The 15,445-nt window shown below is 47.3% G+C and overlaps 1 protein-coding gene across 1 annotated transcript in view; it reads left to right on the plus strand.

The window, feature by feature from the left end:
• Nucleotides 1–656: 656 nt before the first annotated feature.
• Nucleotides 657–15,445, plus strand: part of pls3 (plastin 3 (T isoform)) — a 93,859-nt gene continuing 79,070 nt past the window's right edge. The window contains exon 1 of the mRNA XM_063190132.1: nt 657–777. The gene's annotated coding sequence lies outside the window, so the exon portion shown is untranslated. The remainder of the gene's footprint in view (nt 778–15,445) is intronic.

Here is a 15,445-nt window from a genome sequence, read left to right on the forward strand (position 1 = left end):
GGGGAATGAATGAAAACAGTATTTTTGGACTGCCAGTGCCACTGCTTGAGTGTGCATGTTGGCTCCCGAGGGGCTGACATTGTGACAGAGATGGGGGGGTGTTCTCTGGGACGAGAATTCTGACCACCACCACTGAACACTGAACCTGAGCCATTAATAAAGATAATATACCGTATACGGCTCTGCACTGAACTAAACAGATTCACTTCACTTTAGAATTTCCTTGCAAAAATGAAAACTTTCACTGGCATGAAAAGAAATGCCATCAGATTAAAGACAGTTTCTCTCTAAAACATATTTTAATTAAAAATAAAGTTTATGGGCTTCTTGTTCCACTTGTTTGCCCAAAACCTTACTATCATAGCTGCAACAGAGTTTTTAAAAAATCTTAAAGAGGTTGTTGACTTGATGAAATAGGCCTTTATAGCCTACTGCTGTACACTGCAAAAAAATATGGGCGTTATCAATGTCGGTCTGGCTTATGTGGGTATTTTTTCTCCATACATTTGGCAAGAGATGACTTCATCGTGTGTCATTCATACAGACAGTCATGCACTGACAGGGAAAAAAAACGTCAATTATTTTTGGGACGACCCATACTTGATATAGTGACCAGCGACCAATCATATTAGAGACACCTTTGTGGCGTTTTGACCAGTGAGAATATGTGGGCGGTGTAGACTCGCGTTCCAGTTTTGTACTGGAGGGAGGGATTTCGGATACCAAGAGAAGTGTGTGGGACATCAGGACACACAACATACACTGAGGGACCAAAAAGTAAGTTCTGAAATTAAATTATTTTGTGTTATTTGTTACTTTCGCCGACTTTTCTGTAAAGGATGTGCTCTCACTTCCCTCACCAGATTCCGTCCTGTGTTTTTCCTAAAGCCCCGGAGCTCGTGCTTGTAGCTTTGTCATAGCAGCGATGCGCTGGTAGCAAAATCGTTGCAATATGAGCTTTCTGATGTTAGCAAGTGTTGTAATGTGTCCAGCAGAATTTCGTTGTTTCCAAATCCTCGTTGTAAGTAGGATATTGTTAGGTGTGTTGCTTTTAGTTCTTAACACAATCGTAATGCTGGAGAGCTGTCAAGTATCGCGCATCTTTTCAGCCGGATAGCTTGTAGGTCTGAAAAGTCTGCTCATAGTTTTGAGAGGTCGTCACGGTTTGTCTGTCCCATTGTTAAAACGGATGTGAGCGTATGACATGACTCGGGTAGTCTTGGAAATTTGCTACGCTGACTGTGCATTTTACCTACTGATTCAATTGAATTGGAAACATAACTTAACGCCAACCCCTTAGGTGACCAGATTTGTTGTAGAGTTAAGTCATGGAGAGACCACGCAAAGCGGGACAAATGTGCGTTTGTAACGGGATACCGCAGTGGTCTCGAAGATCTGGCAGAACAACTGCGAAATTGAACAGCGGCAACTGGCCAACACGTGTTTCCAAAGCCCTTCGCGCACAACTTGAAGGGTGTGTTTCAGCTGTATCTGACTAGTGGGCTAGGTACTGTGGCGTGGCGATTCTCAACTGCTATGAGAAAGAGAGAGAGAGAACAGGTTGAATAGACAAACCAACGTTACCAGTTTGAGTGCAATATGGGCGCGTTCGCTATCGTGGCGTGTTCCGCAGCCATGGTCACGGTCACTAGCAAAAGGATGACGTATTGTCTGTTGATGACCTCGAAGGGAAGTGATGGACCCACGTGAAACCACGAGAGGATGAGTAGTAGCCTGTGCCCACTCCTTTCAGACCCAAGGGAGGAATCACTCTTGATTTTCCCTGTCCATAGCCTATTGTGTATGTACATGAACTTGACAGCCACTGTCAGCAGCTTATAGGTTGTTGAAGTTGCACTTTGTGGCATCCCAGAATTGACGTCAGTGATTCCTTCACTAAGGCAGTCTAAAGTAGTTATTTTAAGTGCGAATCTAAACTGTGGTTTAGAATTCCTACTAATTGCCCCCCCCTTCTGTTTGGAATGAAGTCCCCTTTTGGGATCATGTGTCTGTAATGCCCGTGCAGTTATGTAGAACACATTTCCATACGGCCTTCAAATTGAGGTGTAGGCCTAGAGTTTTATGTATGTGTCCGTGAATGTATGTTTGTGGATTCAGTCCAGAATGCAGAACCCCTGGTTCCTGAAAAGGGAAAAGAGGCCATCCCTTTCGCTGGGATTCTTTGGGCCAGATTGGAATGCAGCTATGAGGTTAGGTTAGGAGGGTTTTTCAGCTAGTTGGCAGGCGGCAGTGCTGTGACGAAGAAGAAGAAGAAGAAGAAGGAAAGCAAGCAAGCAAGCAAGCAAACTTTGAAAAAGAAAATGTCATATCTCTCTCTCTCTCTCTCTCTCTCTCTCTCTCTCTCTCTCTCTCTCTCTCTCTCTCTCTCTCTCTCTCTCTCTACTCTGGAATCATGCAGTGAGACATCAGAGTCAGACTTGGGACTGTGGGTGGAATTTCTGAATTTGTATGTCTTGTATGTCTACACTACTACAGCATATGTGTGTACTTGCCAATGCCATAAAAAGTGTGTGTGTGTGTGTGTGTGTGTGTGTGTGTGTGTGTGTGTGTGTGTGTGTGTGTGTGTGTGTGTGTGTGTGTGTGTGTGTGTGTGTGTGTGTGTGTGTGTGTGTGTGTGTGTGTGTGGGCGGGCCTGCCAGGGACAGAGAGACAGACAGACAGACGGGCAGGGCAGTGCAGGCGTAGCAGGGGTGTGGTCGTGTAGCTGCTTCTGCTGCTGTGCTGCTGCTGTTGCCTCTGCTTCTCCTTGGCTTGTCTGTCTGTCTGTCTGTCTGTCTGTCCGTCCGTGTGTTGGACTTCTCTCTCTCTCTCTCTCTCTCTCTCTCTCTCTCTCTCTCTCTCTCTCTCTCTCTCTCTCTCTCTCTCTCTCTCTCTCTCTCTCTCGCAATACTGGACCCGCCCCTGTAATGCTTTTAGGCTGATTGATTGGTCTGGGAGACGCTGCGCAGTAATGGTTGGTTGGCAGCCGGGTGGTTTGCGCAGGCAGGCAGGCAGGCAGGCAGGCAGGCAGGCAGGCAGGCAGGCAGGCAGGCAGGCAGGCAGGCAGGCAGGCAGGCCGCTCCCGTCCCGTCCTGCATGTTAAGTGTGAAGATCTCATCCTCTCCATCTGGATGGCGTGGTGTGGACAAATGCCACTTTCTCTCACTCTCTCATTTTCTCTCTCTCTTTCTCTCTCTCGTCCAGTTCTGTTTGTCTCTATATATTCTCTGTGTATCTCTCTCTCTCTCGCTCTCTCTCTCTCTCTCTCTCTCTCTCTCTCTCTCTCTCTCTCTCCTCGCCTCCCATCTTTCTCTGTATGTACCTCTCTCTCTGTTTTTCTTTCTTTCTTTCTTTCCTCCCTATCTTTCTTTCTTTCCTCCCTATCTTTCTTTCTCTCCTCTCTTGCTTCTCATCTTTCTCTGTATAGTATACCTCTCTCCCTGTCTGTCTATCTCTCTCATCTCTCCTCTGTATATTTCTCTGTGTAAGTTACCTCTCTCTCCATGTCTTACTCTCTTTCTTGGCATGTTCCCTGAGCACATAGTTTGGGCCGCAACCTCGAAAGTGTCAGGAGTGAGGAACAAATCACACGCCTCTGCCACAGTGTATTGTTAAGGCAGCGTGTGGTTTGTGAAGACCTGACTAGAAATTTGCACATGGGGTTTTTGAAAACACTACTCCTGCTGCTGTCACGTTAGGGGAGGTTAGGGTCAGTGTTGCCAGATGTGTCTGATCATTTCCAGCCCAAACAGTGCTCAAAAACCGCCTGGGGGTTACTATATTATTCTTAAATTGTATTTATTTCTATGACCATAAATCTACGGGCCAATGGCCGGCCATTTTTGACCGTTTTTACCCGCAGATGGCTATCCCAAGCAGCCCAATTGGGCTGGTAACCGCCCAATCTGGCAACAGTGGTTAGGGTTATGCTGACATGTTCGAGCCAAACCATAACACCAGCACCAAACCCCCCTCACCACCACCACCACCACACACATTCACACTCGCACTCGCACTCGCACTCTCTCTCTCTCTAACATACTCTACTTCTCAGATATCGTATTCTGTCTGCCCTTCTATTCAAAGTTCTGACTAGACTAGGCTAAGCGAGTACAAAAACCGATGTTCTGTTCTCGTTTCTTGTTTCAGCAAAGCGTAGCCTGAGGGGGTATTGAAGCAACAGAGTGGCTTAACAGGCCCAGAAAATCAATTTGGGGCATTTTTCCCTCCATTTGAGCTTTTAGTTCACCATAACTGGGTTGATATTGTGTGTGTGTGTGTGTTTTTTTCTTCCTTTTTAGCCCGGATGGCTACAAGGCATATCAGTCTGTTGTCCATTGTTTGTGATCAGGACGTAAAAAAACATCCGGCCATGTGCATAGTACTAGTGCCAAATGTTGGGCTGAGCTGCGGCTGCTCAATTTGGTGTGGCATATTAACTCCAAGGACGCGTGGTGTGGGGGGGATTAAGTCTCTGGACCTCGTAGTAGTAGTCCATAATCTTAAGCCTAGTTGTTCAGGAGCGCCAATCTTCCCACTTATCGTCCCATTATTGCTAAGCGGCGAGCACTGATGCGGGATAAGCCGTTGCTGTGTTTTTTAGGGGGGGGTGGCGGATTTGTAGACACCCTCCCCCCTGTAGTGTGTGGATACATTCAGTAGCAGTAGTGTACTGAAATCGGGGACCGCTTACGGCTTTGGTTTGGGCCGGGGACAAAATCGTATGAAAGCTCCCCCCCACCACCACCATCATCACACAATACATACAAATGTAATGAGGACCCAGTTCTGGGCCTCGCCACTCCCTGGGCCCGGGACAACTGACTCCTTTGCCCCCCTTACTCTGACTAAGTTTGGGGGGCCAGTGCAGTCGGTGTGTTATTATCATTAATTAAAGTGGTGGGCTAAGGCGACACTGTGATTGGATTGGAGGAAGTGTGTCTGCATGGAAACTATGCACACTTTGTTCTTCCTGAATAGGTTGTGTACTGTAACAGTAACTGTGTGTGTGTGTGTGTGTGTGTGTGTGTGTGTGTGTGTGTGTGTGTGTCAGAGGTTGCGCTAGACTTTTTCACAGTCCGTCATTTTGACGGACAGGGTCGAAAAAAATCCGTCATCGCCCATTTTTTTAATTCGTCACCTCCTTTCTCAATGTGGGGGGTCGCGACCCCGCACTAGGAACAACACGTGCGCAATTGCGGCCAAATGAGAGTAAACCACTGTGAACATCCCCTTTCACTCGACATTCATTCTCCAACTTTGAGGATAGAGTCCATTTTGCTGTCCACTTTCTCTCTCTGCCCCTCTCATTGCACTGTTTAAAAAGCTGCAGATATATCTCACTGACGCGCGTCTGATTCAGTGTTCAAGCGCTATGGTCACCACAAGCACTTTTTTAAAAGACACGTGCAGGGCTTTATCCAACAGCTGTCAGTCACTCTTTTTGCTCCGATTAATGCACCGATTGTAATACAAAGGCGCAGTGTTAAATAATATTCGCGTTGGGCTTCACATGCACGATGGAAAGGAAAGCCGTCTTGCAGAAAGGTTTAGCCCAGGCAGGCGACAAAGGCACTGAAGCCTACAACAGGAAGACGATCAGATTTCGCAAAACTTTGTTGAAAAAAGCCAGCGACGGTAAAGGCAGCCAATAGCCCATGTAGCCCCATCGGCTAGATATGTTGGCTCTGGGTGCGCGGTAGTTTTCTGAAGTTGTCTGAAATAGCCTAAATAAAAATAATAATTGGTGAACCAGCTATCGAAATGAGAGAAGGATATCCGTTACTGGCAACGTTTGCCAAGTTGTAAGTTGCGTTACCTGATAATATTTTGGTTCTTGAATAGCCGTCGTTTTTATTATTTAGTTTATGAAGCCGTTTTAAACCAGCGTTGCCTTTGAGTAGCAAACATGCTATTCGCATATTTGTTTGTTTCAAGCGAGGAGTTATGAAACGAAGGACGATAGATGAGGGAGGGAGAACTTCGTCACTGGCAGAAAACCAGATAGTCGGTAAATGTAGTAGGCCTAGGTCTACAAATAGTTCTAAATCTTAAATTAATCGAAGTCACACGTGGATGGTGGCAACGTCTTCTTTATTTTAATTCATTATTTGGAGAACGCGCAGAGGCGCGCGCTCTGCTGCAGCCAGCCGCACAGCCCAGCTGCTGCGCATGGTAGACTATGAGAAGCAGGGAGAGGGGGAGAGAGGCGGACGATAGCAAGAAATGATCTGCGCTGATGATAACTATGCCTAATTGAAATGCATATTTGCTCTACTCGATAGAGGTGTAGGCCTACTTAAACTTGTAATTTATTTATCATCACCCTGAATGTTGATCCGTCAAAATGACGGACAGGCTTCATATTTTTCCGTCATCCTTCAAAAAAATCCGTCAATGACGGACATTTGTCGGTTAACGCGACCTCTGGTGTGTGTGTGTGTGTGTGTGTGTGTGTGTGTGTGTGTGTGTGTGTGTGTGTGTGTGTGTGTGTGTGTGTGTGACAGGGTGAGCAGTGAGAATGATTGTGTGTGTGTGTTTTGTCTGTGTGGCTTTGGGACTGTACAGTCTTGTGCCTCTTGCCTTCCCACATTTTCCTCTTGTTAAAAAAGCCAGAAGGCGATGTAAGCAGCGTTAACTTACTCAGCCTCATCAAAACACCACTCCTCCTCCTTCTCCTCTCCCTTCTCCTCATCCTCTCCTCCCCTCTGTCGCCTCCTCTTCCCCATACCTCTTCTTCTCCTCGTCCTTACCTTTCTTCTCCTGCTCCTCTTCCTCCTCCTTCTCTTTCAGCACAGGACTAGGCAGCGACGACATTTAGAACTTGAGCAACACCTGTGCTAAAAGACCATCTTGTTTTTTCTTCCATCATGTGTCTTAAAAAGCAAGGCCATCAGTCAGAATGTCAGCATGTAGGCCTATGAAGAATGCCTATGTCATCGACAAGGAGCCTTCCAGAACAGGAGCTGTCCGTCTCTCCATCTCTCCATCTCTCCGTCTGTCTGTCTCTCTGCCTCTGTCTCTCTGCCTCTGTCTCTCTGCCTCTGTGTCTCTCTCTCTCTCTCTCTCTCTCTCTCTCTCTCTCTGTCTCTCTCTCTCTCTCTCTCTCTCTCTCTCTCTCTCTCTCTCACTCTCTCTCTGAGGAAGTGGTTTGGGATGCTGAGTGAGGAGTGTGGATTTGTTTCTCTTTGAGTCATTGTTTTGCAGCCTAAATTAGTCGCGTTAGTTTGAGTCATCTGGGCGAGTTATGAATGGTGTGGCTAACCTGGGGACAAGCTTGCGTCTCAAGACACCACTGTCTGTCTGTTGTTTTTTACCCACAGACCCACCCACATGAATAGCTAGATAAAGATGAATAGTTGTTTTGAGCCGTTTAGCCTTTATTAGCAGAGAAGAGAGAACAGAGATGGTGAGGTGACATGAAATGTTTGGGGTGGGGGAGGAATGAGGAAATGACGTTGGGTTGGAATCAAACCCGCATGGGACGCCGCCTCAGAGCCACAGTAACACCCCCCCCCCCCCCAAAGCCATTCTACCCCCCAGTGACGTCCACCCATGCACGTCCACTCCCCCCCCCCCCCCCCACCACACACACACACACACACAGTCCTAAATCGTCTGTCAGTCGGATGTGAAAGTGATTATCCTCGCAGTCCAGTCGCCCCGAAATGTGGCCGTAATGCATGTTTGTGCAGCTGGCACGGAAAGCCGCATAAAGAATGCACCAAAAACTCCAGAGCCTACTTTGCTCCTTTTTTGTGCAAGCTTAACTTTTAGTCTTATTTTTTCTCTGAATCCTATGTTTTTTGTCTCGTTCTCTTTCTCTCCCTCTCTTTGCTTCTTTTTCTGTGTTTGTGTTGGCGTCCGAAGAGGAACGTCTGCCTTTCTCCTCATGTACCAAACTTCTCTTTCCTTCTCTGTTGTGTTTTTTTTTTCCTTCTTCTTGACGTTTTTTTTTTCTCTTCCCAACATTTGATCCGCTGATTTAAGTTACCATCAGAGACGTCTCTGGTACTTGTCTCTTGTCTTAACCTGATGGTGGTGTCAGTGTTTGGCTAGCCCCCTTCTGTGTGTGTAGGGTGGTGGTGGTGGTGGGGTGCTCCCGAAAGCCCAGAAGCTTGCAGAAGCTCCCTCTATGTATACAAGTAAGCTTACACACAAAGCAGACGTGTGCATGCAATGCATACATTGTCATACATTTACAGCACCCTCACAGTCGGCTAGTCTTTATTTCATGCAAAACATGCTGCAAGTTATGTCTAACATGCATACACACGCACCCTGGTTAACTGCCTGGTCCTGTGTCTTATTGAATACAGGACCCTAAATTAACTTATTTTCCACCAACAGCCAAAATGGGTCAAAGTGTGTAGTAAGTTTTCTTTTCTACCAGCCAAAGTGAATTTTCACCAGCATTTGGCTGGTTTGCGGGTGTTAATGGAGAGCCCTGATTAAGTGTGTTTGGTTGAATGAAACTGAGAGCATCAGTAGAGCTAGAATTTCCTTTTGTCTTTTCTACCAGGGGCCCAGAGTTTCATTTTTCAGGGACCCACCCCCCTCCCCCCCAGTGACTCAAATGGGTGGCACTTGTAGGGGAGAGAGTGAAACAGTTTTGGGGGAGACCTTAGCTTATACACTACAGCAGCGGTTCTCAACCTTTTTTGGACAAATGCCCCCTTGACCTCATCATAAGCATGAAAACGCCCCACTTAGTATTAAAAAATCTAATGGACTAATGCCCCCCAATGGCACCTAAGCACCACACCCTCTCAGCTGTATCCTTCTCAACGCCCCCTAGAGCTCCCCAACACCCCCTGGGGGGCTGTGCCACCCTCGTTGAGAAACACTACACTACAGTAACCTTGTTCTTAGGCTGTAGTCTGAGACAGGCTGAGATGAATCAAGGAACACCAGCGGGTTAATTAAACGTGATCGCTCAGGTGAAACTGAGAGCATCAGTAGAGATAAGTGATTCAAGAGGGGTGAGGGTTTGGGTTACAGTGTTGAGGAGCGAGATGTACAGTAACCTTGTCCTAACGGTGTGGCGGCACTACGGGCTGATATAAATCAAAGAACATTAGAGGGTTAATTAAATCTGACCACTCGAGTGAAACTGAGTGCATCACTAGAGCAAGAGAGAGGGAGAGAGAGAGAATTCCCCCTTTTTCTCTTGCACAGTTTTTGAGTGACAGTGGCGGGATGGGTGTCGCCTGGTATGGCAAAGCAACTGTTTTAACGCTCTGCAACAGCACATGGCGCGACAGGTGTTAACTTTCACCATGGCTCGTAAAAACTTCCAAACTGGGCTGGCCAGTTCTCTCGCAGAGAGAGAAAAAAAACCTCCTAATCTACATAGCTAACGTTGCTGATTTTCAAAGGAGAGAGAGGAAGAAAGAGAAAGAAAGAGAAAGAGGGAGGTAAAGGGGGGGCGACGGTGGTGGTGGGTGGAGAAAGGATGAAAACCAGTCCCTCCGCTCAGTCTGCCTACAAGTATTTCAGGAAAAAAGCATGTTACTGATGGGGTGGCTTAAGTAGAACTATGCGGCTAGCTAGGAGTTGAAGTTGCTGTACGTAGTGTCTGTCTGCAGCACACACAAAGAGAGGGGGAAAAAACAGCGCCGAGCTTAACGCTGGCCAACCAGGGGCTCTTGGACTACTGACCTACATTGTCAGAAAAATAAACACACAACTCCAGGCTCCCGGGCCTGGCTGGCTGGCACGCTCGTGCAGAGAACAGATGAAGCAGAGGATGGGGTGTGAATGACCCTCTTTGCACTGCATGCTCTCTATTTCACACACACACACACACACACACACACACACACACACACACACACACACACACACACACACACAGACACAGACACACACACACACAGGACACGACACAAATGCCTAGAAGTTTAATGTTCTCTCCTTCTTGCCCCAGCTCCCCCTCTCCATCTCTCTCCTTCTTGCCCCCGCTCCCCCTCTCCTTCTCTCTCAAGCATTAGTTACACATACGATCCCCAAGTAAAAAAAAACAGAAAAACTTCTTGTCAAGACAAATTCAATCCGCCTCCAGCACCCCTCTCACTTACACGATTGTTCTCTCGCATGCTACAAACTCTTTCTTTCTCTTCTTTCTCTTCTTTCTCTCTCTTTCTCTCTCTCTCTCTCTCTCTCTCTCTCTCTCTCTCTCTCTCTCTCCTTTACCTCACATGACCCCCCCCCCTAGTAAAGGGGCCTGCATCCCCATCCGGTGGCCTACAGCACCCTCAGGAATACAGCAGCAGCAGTGGCCGGCTACAGGCCTGGACGCCATTAAAGTCACACAAAGCCTGTTTGTTATTGCAGATGAGATGCCGCGATAAGGGAGGAGCAGTTTGAGATATGTTAGCAAGAACAGACCAAACAACAAGACACAGAGAGAGAGACAGACAGACAGACAGACAGACAGACAGAGACAGACAGACAGACAGACAGACAGACAGACAGACAGACAGACAGACAGACAGACAGACAGACAGACAGACAGACAGACAGACAGACAGACAGAGAGAGCGCGCTGAGGGAACCAAGTAGCCTTAACTGACACAGAGAAAGCCAACAGTAGGACTGTTCCTGGGACGCGGCCTATCGAGAAACAACCACATGAAAGGGGCTCTGGATTACAGCTCAGCGCGCCCCAAAGATGCAATTACCCGGGCCGTCCCCAACCAAGCAGCCAACGCAGGGTGGACTGATCTCTCTGTCAGGCTGTTTACAACCCCACTGACACATGCTGTACTGCTCAGCTCGCAAACTCACATAATCCTGGATGTTTACAGTCATTCTCTGGGTCGTTTACTGTACATCACTGTTTTTTGCTCTGCTTTACTTGTGTACTGCTGATGTGAATACTCTGTTATTCCCTGCACACTCTGGACTTGTCAAGTGCAGTACGTCCCCACTGTAAGTCGCTTTGGATGAAAGCGTCTGCTAAATGTAGTGTTGCTCGCTCTTATTGCTATGAGCAGAACACATTTCATTCCAGAGAGACGTAAATGATTAGACATGCTAGTACACTCACAATCTCTTGCGAAGTGCAGGTCTCTGTTTTTTTGGGGGAGAAAGAAGGCAAGCGGGCAAACAAAAACGTTGCCAATTTAGTGCCAATTACAGTTGCTGGCGTTTATGGTTCCACCTTCCCATGAGGTAAAGATAACGGACTTATTACGGCTTAACCAGCCTTTCTGGGAATGCCCACAAGACTCGATTTGTCTGATAACCAACCGCTCCTGCGAACTTGCAGTAGGAATGCACACATGTGCAGTGCACACACATTCACACATTCTCTCACACACGCCTTTCACCCACACACACACACACGCGCACGCACGTACACACACTCGCGCGCGCGCGCGCGCGCGCGCGCGCGCGCACACACACACACACACACACACCACACAACCTCAGCCGCCCAGAGGCCATATGTCTGTAAGATGCAGCAGTGAAGCAGTTCTTCTCCTCTAGCATGATCTTCGACTGGTACACCTACTTACCTCTGTAGCCTGCAGCAGCTGCTTCAAGCCATTACGCAACCCTCCAGGTTCCACTACTTTGAGTGATTGACAGCAGATGACTCCTCTCAGGGCCGGTTCTAGTCAATCAGGTGCCCTAGGCAAGCACCCCCCCCCCTTCCTTTTTGTGCATTTTAGAAACTGGCATCTGTCGTAATCTGATTGAGCACAGCTGAGTGCCCATGAATAATTATTGACAATGTAAAGATTAATTGATTTCTCTTCATTTTCTAATCCTGTGGGATTTGGTGCCCCCAAGACAATTTGGTGCCCTAGGGGACTACCTTGTCTGCCTATGCCTAGCACTGGCCCTGAGTCCACTCATTTATCAAAAGTGCCTCCTGAGCCCTAAGGGAGCAGAGCAGAGCAGGGCAGGACGGACCTGCCTGCATGTAAGTTATGCATGCATGCATGTATAGGCGTCGCCTGGATCGCACTGCGAAACAGGACATGCAGTGAGCGTGGATTACGTAAAAGCGGAGAGGATTCTTGGAATGCCTTAGTGCTCACTCCGCCATTGTGTTAGCCGAGCTGCTGCTCCCCACCTTTTGAGTCTGACATAGGTAGGTAGAGCAGAGAGAGGAAGAGTCCCACCCTGCCTCTGAAGCTCCGTCTCAGGCCTCTGATACCGTTTTCAGGCCAACCAGAACAATGCTGGTGCCCGTTCCTGCAGCACTTACGTTTGGAACTAAAGTGATTAACTGACCTGCGAACCATTCGCACTGGGCTGAATCGGAGGCCGAATAGAAAATGAATTGAAAATGGGCATTAATTAAGCTGATATCAGTTCTACTCATTTGAAGACTTCAAATACACATTTATTTTCTTTCAAAAACATGTCACAACATTTCTTGTAAACCATGTAAGCAATATTTCAAAATAGTGAAAAGCCTAACTTTTGATAACTTTTGACTGAATTGTAATATTCGGTTTCGGTTTTCGGCCAAGTGATTAGTTATTTTTCGGTTTCGGCCACAAATTTTCATTTCGGTGCACCTCTAAATTCAAAGCCAGCATGCATCTTTCTTTATGTATAGTATGTGCATGTAGCCTGGCCGCGCCCCCCTAGTGACGCAACACCTTCAGAGTTGAATCTAGTCAGGCCAGGAGCAATACAAATATCTTTTCTACGTTTCAGAAAAATTGGGAACTCCTCCCACTGTGTCGGGAAGCAAACAACCAGTAGTAAACCAAGGGAGGCAGGTCAACCATGCCGTTTGGGAAATGTTGATTGTTATGCTCTTGGTCAGACCAAGTCTCGAAGAGATTTGAAAGTCGATGATAATTAGGCTAATTGGGCATGTGAGTATGAATAACTTCTGTGCCCCTCTCTCACTTGGGTGGAGTGGGCACTTCAAGTACACCATGTCAAAGTCCTTGTTTCATGCAATATCAACGCCAGAATCCAGTATCTTTATGAATGTAAGTTCTAGTAATCTCTTGCATACTTGTATCTGTATGTAGGTATAAGGGACCTCTCTTTATGGGGCCCACCTGGACTGGAGGGGAACCTTCAACAAGTCCAGGGGTACATTTCTCAACAACACCGTAGCTAACTAAACTAGCAACTTGCTTGGTTGCAATGCAGTTTTTGGAAACCTAGTGTGCGCTCCAATATGCGACCTTGCGTCCTCCACGTGTGCTTGTGGCCTCGTACCAAGAAGTGGCATGTACAGTAAACGGCAATAAACAGCATTATATTTCAATATCTCGCAAAAGCTAAATTGTAAAGTAAGCTTAATTTTCTCATTTGAAAACTGATGGTGAATGAAAAACAGTCCCTCAAAAGTTGTTGTGGGTAGGCTGACAGCTGGGAAACCTAATTGTTTTCTCCATAGAGGAGGGGCCAGGAGGCAGGGCGAGGCCACAAGCACAAGTGGAGGACACAAGGTCGCATATTGGAATGCACGCCATGATTCGTGCAAAAGCGTGAGCATTTCTTTATGAATGGAATGGATGTAGGCCTACATGGGCATAGTGGTGATATAATGAGCAGGGCTCTGACTTAACACCCATCCTTGAAATTGTAGCCTGCCTATTTGTCGCCTGGTCCATCATGCTGTGTGTAGGTATAAGAGTACTGTGTAAGTAAGAATGCCCTTTATTATGTTAACCCACAATGGGGAAATTCACGTGTTGCTGCAGTAACATGCATACATACAGCTTGTGCAAAAACAGACGACAATACATACATAACCCTCCAATGGTCTTTGATTTACATAAGTCTGTAGTACTGCCACACCCTTAGGATAAGGTTATGGAGTCAGCTCCCAGGAAGAGGCCCCATTGCTTGTGAAAATACCTTTCCATGCGTTAGCCATAGGTGTGTCTCGTTTGCCTCCAGTCGTTCCTAAAACTGCCACTCACTTGCACCACTTGCATGATGGGTCAGCCGGTGGCAGTCAGTTTTGCAACAGTATGAGTGTTTTTCCATTGCTGTGAAGCAAAGCTAGCAGTGCCTTTTTAAACATCCCCTCCCCAAACCTCCCTCGTTCCTGATATTCAAGACGAGACTCGTTTAACAGGTGATCTGTTGTTTTGTGTTGTAACCAGAGACTGCAGGAATGTCGACATCTCGACAAGCGGCTGTTTTTTTTTTCCTTTCTTTTCCTTGTCTCTCTTGTTTCGTTCTTTCTGCCTCTGTTCTTGCTTTAGAAACTCAGTCGGTTTCAATGGCTTACACCCCCCCGACCCCCAGTACTTGCTGCCCTTTTCTCTTCATAGTCCCCCAGGGACTTTAATGTTCGATTTCTGAGACCATTGGGTGTCTTTGTTCTCTCAACATGTACTGAGAACAAAACTGCTGTATTGTAGACTGAATTGCATCGACTCACTTTACGTTCACTCAATCAGTATGTGACGGTACATGCACACTCTGCTTAGTCGGCAGTAACTGAGCTAATCTCAGAACTGGAGTTTTCAAGAAATCCAGGGATACATGCACTGTAAGAAATCGAACTATTGAATGAAGTACGTTGCCGCGTCAGGTTGGTCAACCATAGCAAACGACATTTGTAGCGAGATGTGACGTGTTGAAGCATTTTAAGGCATTTTGACCACAAAGGATTCCATGTTTTTTTGCTTTAGGAAAACCTGGAATTGCCACATGACTTGTACAATACCAGGCTGGCTGACTTTGCAACTTTCTGAGATGATTGAATCCACCCACTTGCCCTTGGTGCAAGTCTGCTATCTGATCATCTCCTTAGTTGTTGCGTCATGAGCATGTTGTTTTGATGGAGGCTTAAGCTTCCAGAGCAGTGGTCACCCACTCGCTATCTCTCCCCAGCCCAGTCCCGTGGCCAGGGCTAGTGACTGGCCCAAGCCCGGTCCTCTGAAAGGGCCCCCCACCAGTGAAGGAACAATTGCACACAGGGCCTCAGGGCTAAACACTAATGGGGGTGCGGCATACGGCCCGTCAACGTCAAGATAGGGCCCTCAGCACCAATACGGGCGGGCCCTGGGCTGAGGGGCATGAGCCCCACTTCCCTCCCACCTATACCTCCGCCCCTGCCCACCACCCATTGCATAGTGTAATGAACACCCAATTATGGGCCCCCTTCTCCGTGGGCCTTGGACAACTGTCCGTTTGACCCCTTCCTGTCGGTGAGCCTGGCCTTTAGCTTTGCTTACAGAGCAGAAACCACCTCCGTGCTAAGTTATCTGTCCTCAGCCCGGTCCCTTGTTCCCACCCAGCTGAGCTGCAGCGTGAGGCCAGTTTATCATCCCTACTCGTCGGGTCACAGGATCATTGTTTACTGCTCAGACCAAGGTCATCTTGTGGTTTTTTTTTCCATTTTTCCTCTCCGTCCTTGCTGTTGTTGTTTTTTTGTTGAGTGATGTCACCGTCCACATTTGTGTGGAGTGAGTGAGTGCTGGTCCGGTATGCGGAAAACAAATATTTG

This window comes from Engraulis encrasicolus, chromosome 23 (genome assembly GCF_034702125.1).
Source record: "Engraulis encrasicolus isolate BLACKSEA-1 chromosome 23, IST_EnEncr_1.0, whole genome shotgun sequence".
NCBI classification, from domain to species: domain Eukaryota; kingdom Metazoa; phylum Chordata; class Actinopteri; order Clupeiformes; family Engraulidae; genus Engraulis; species Engraulis encrasicolus.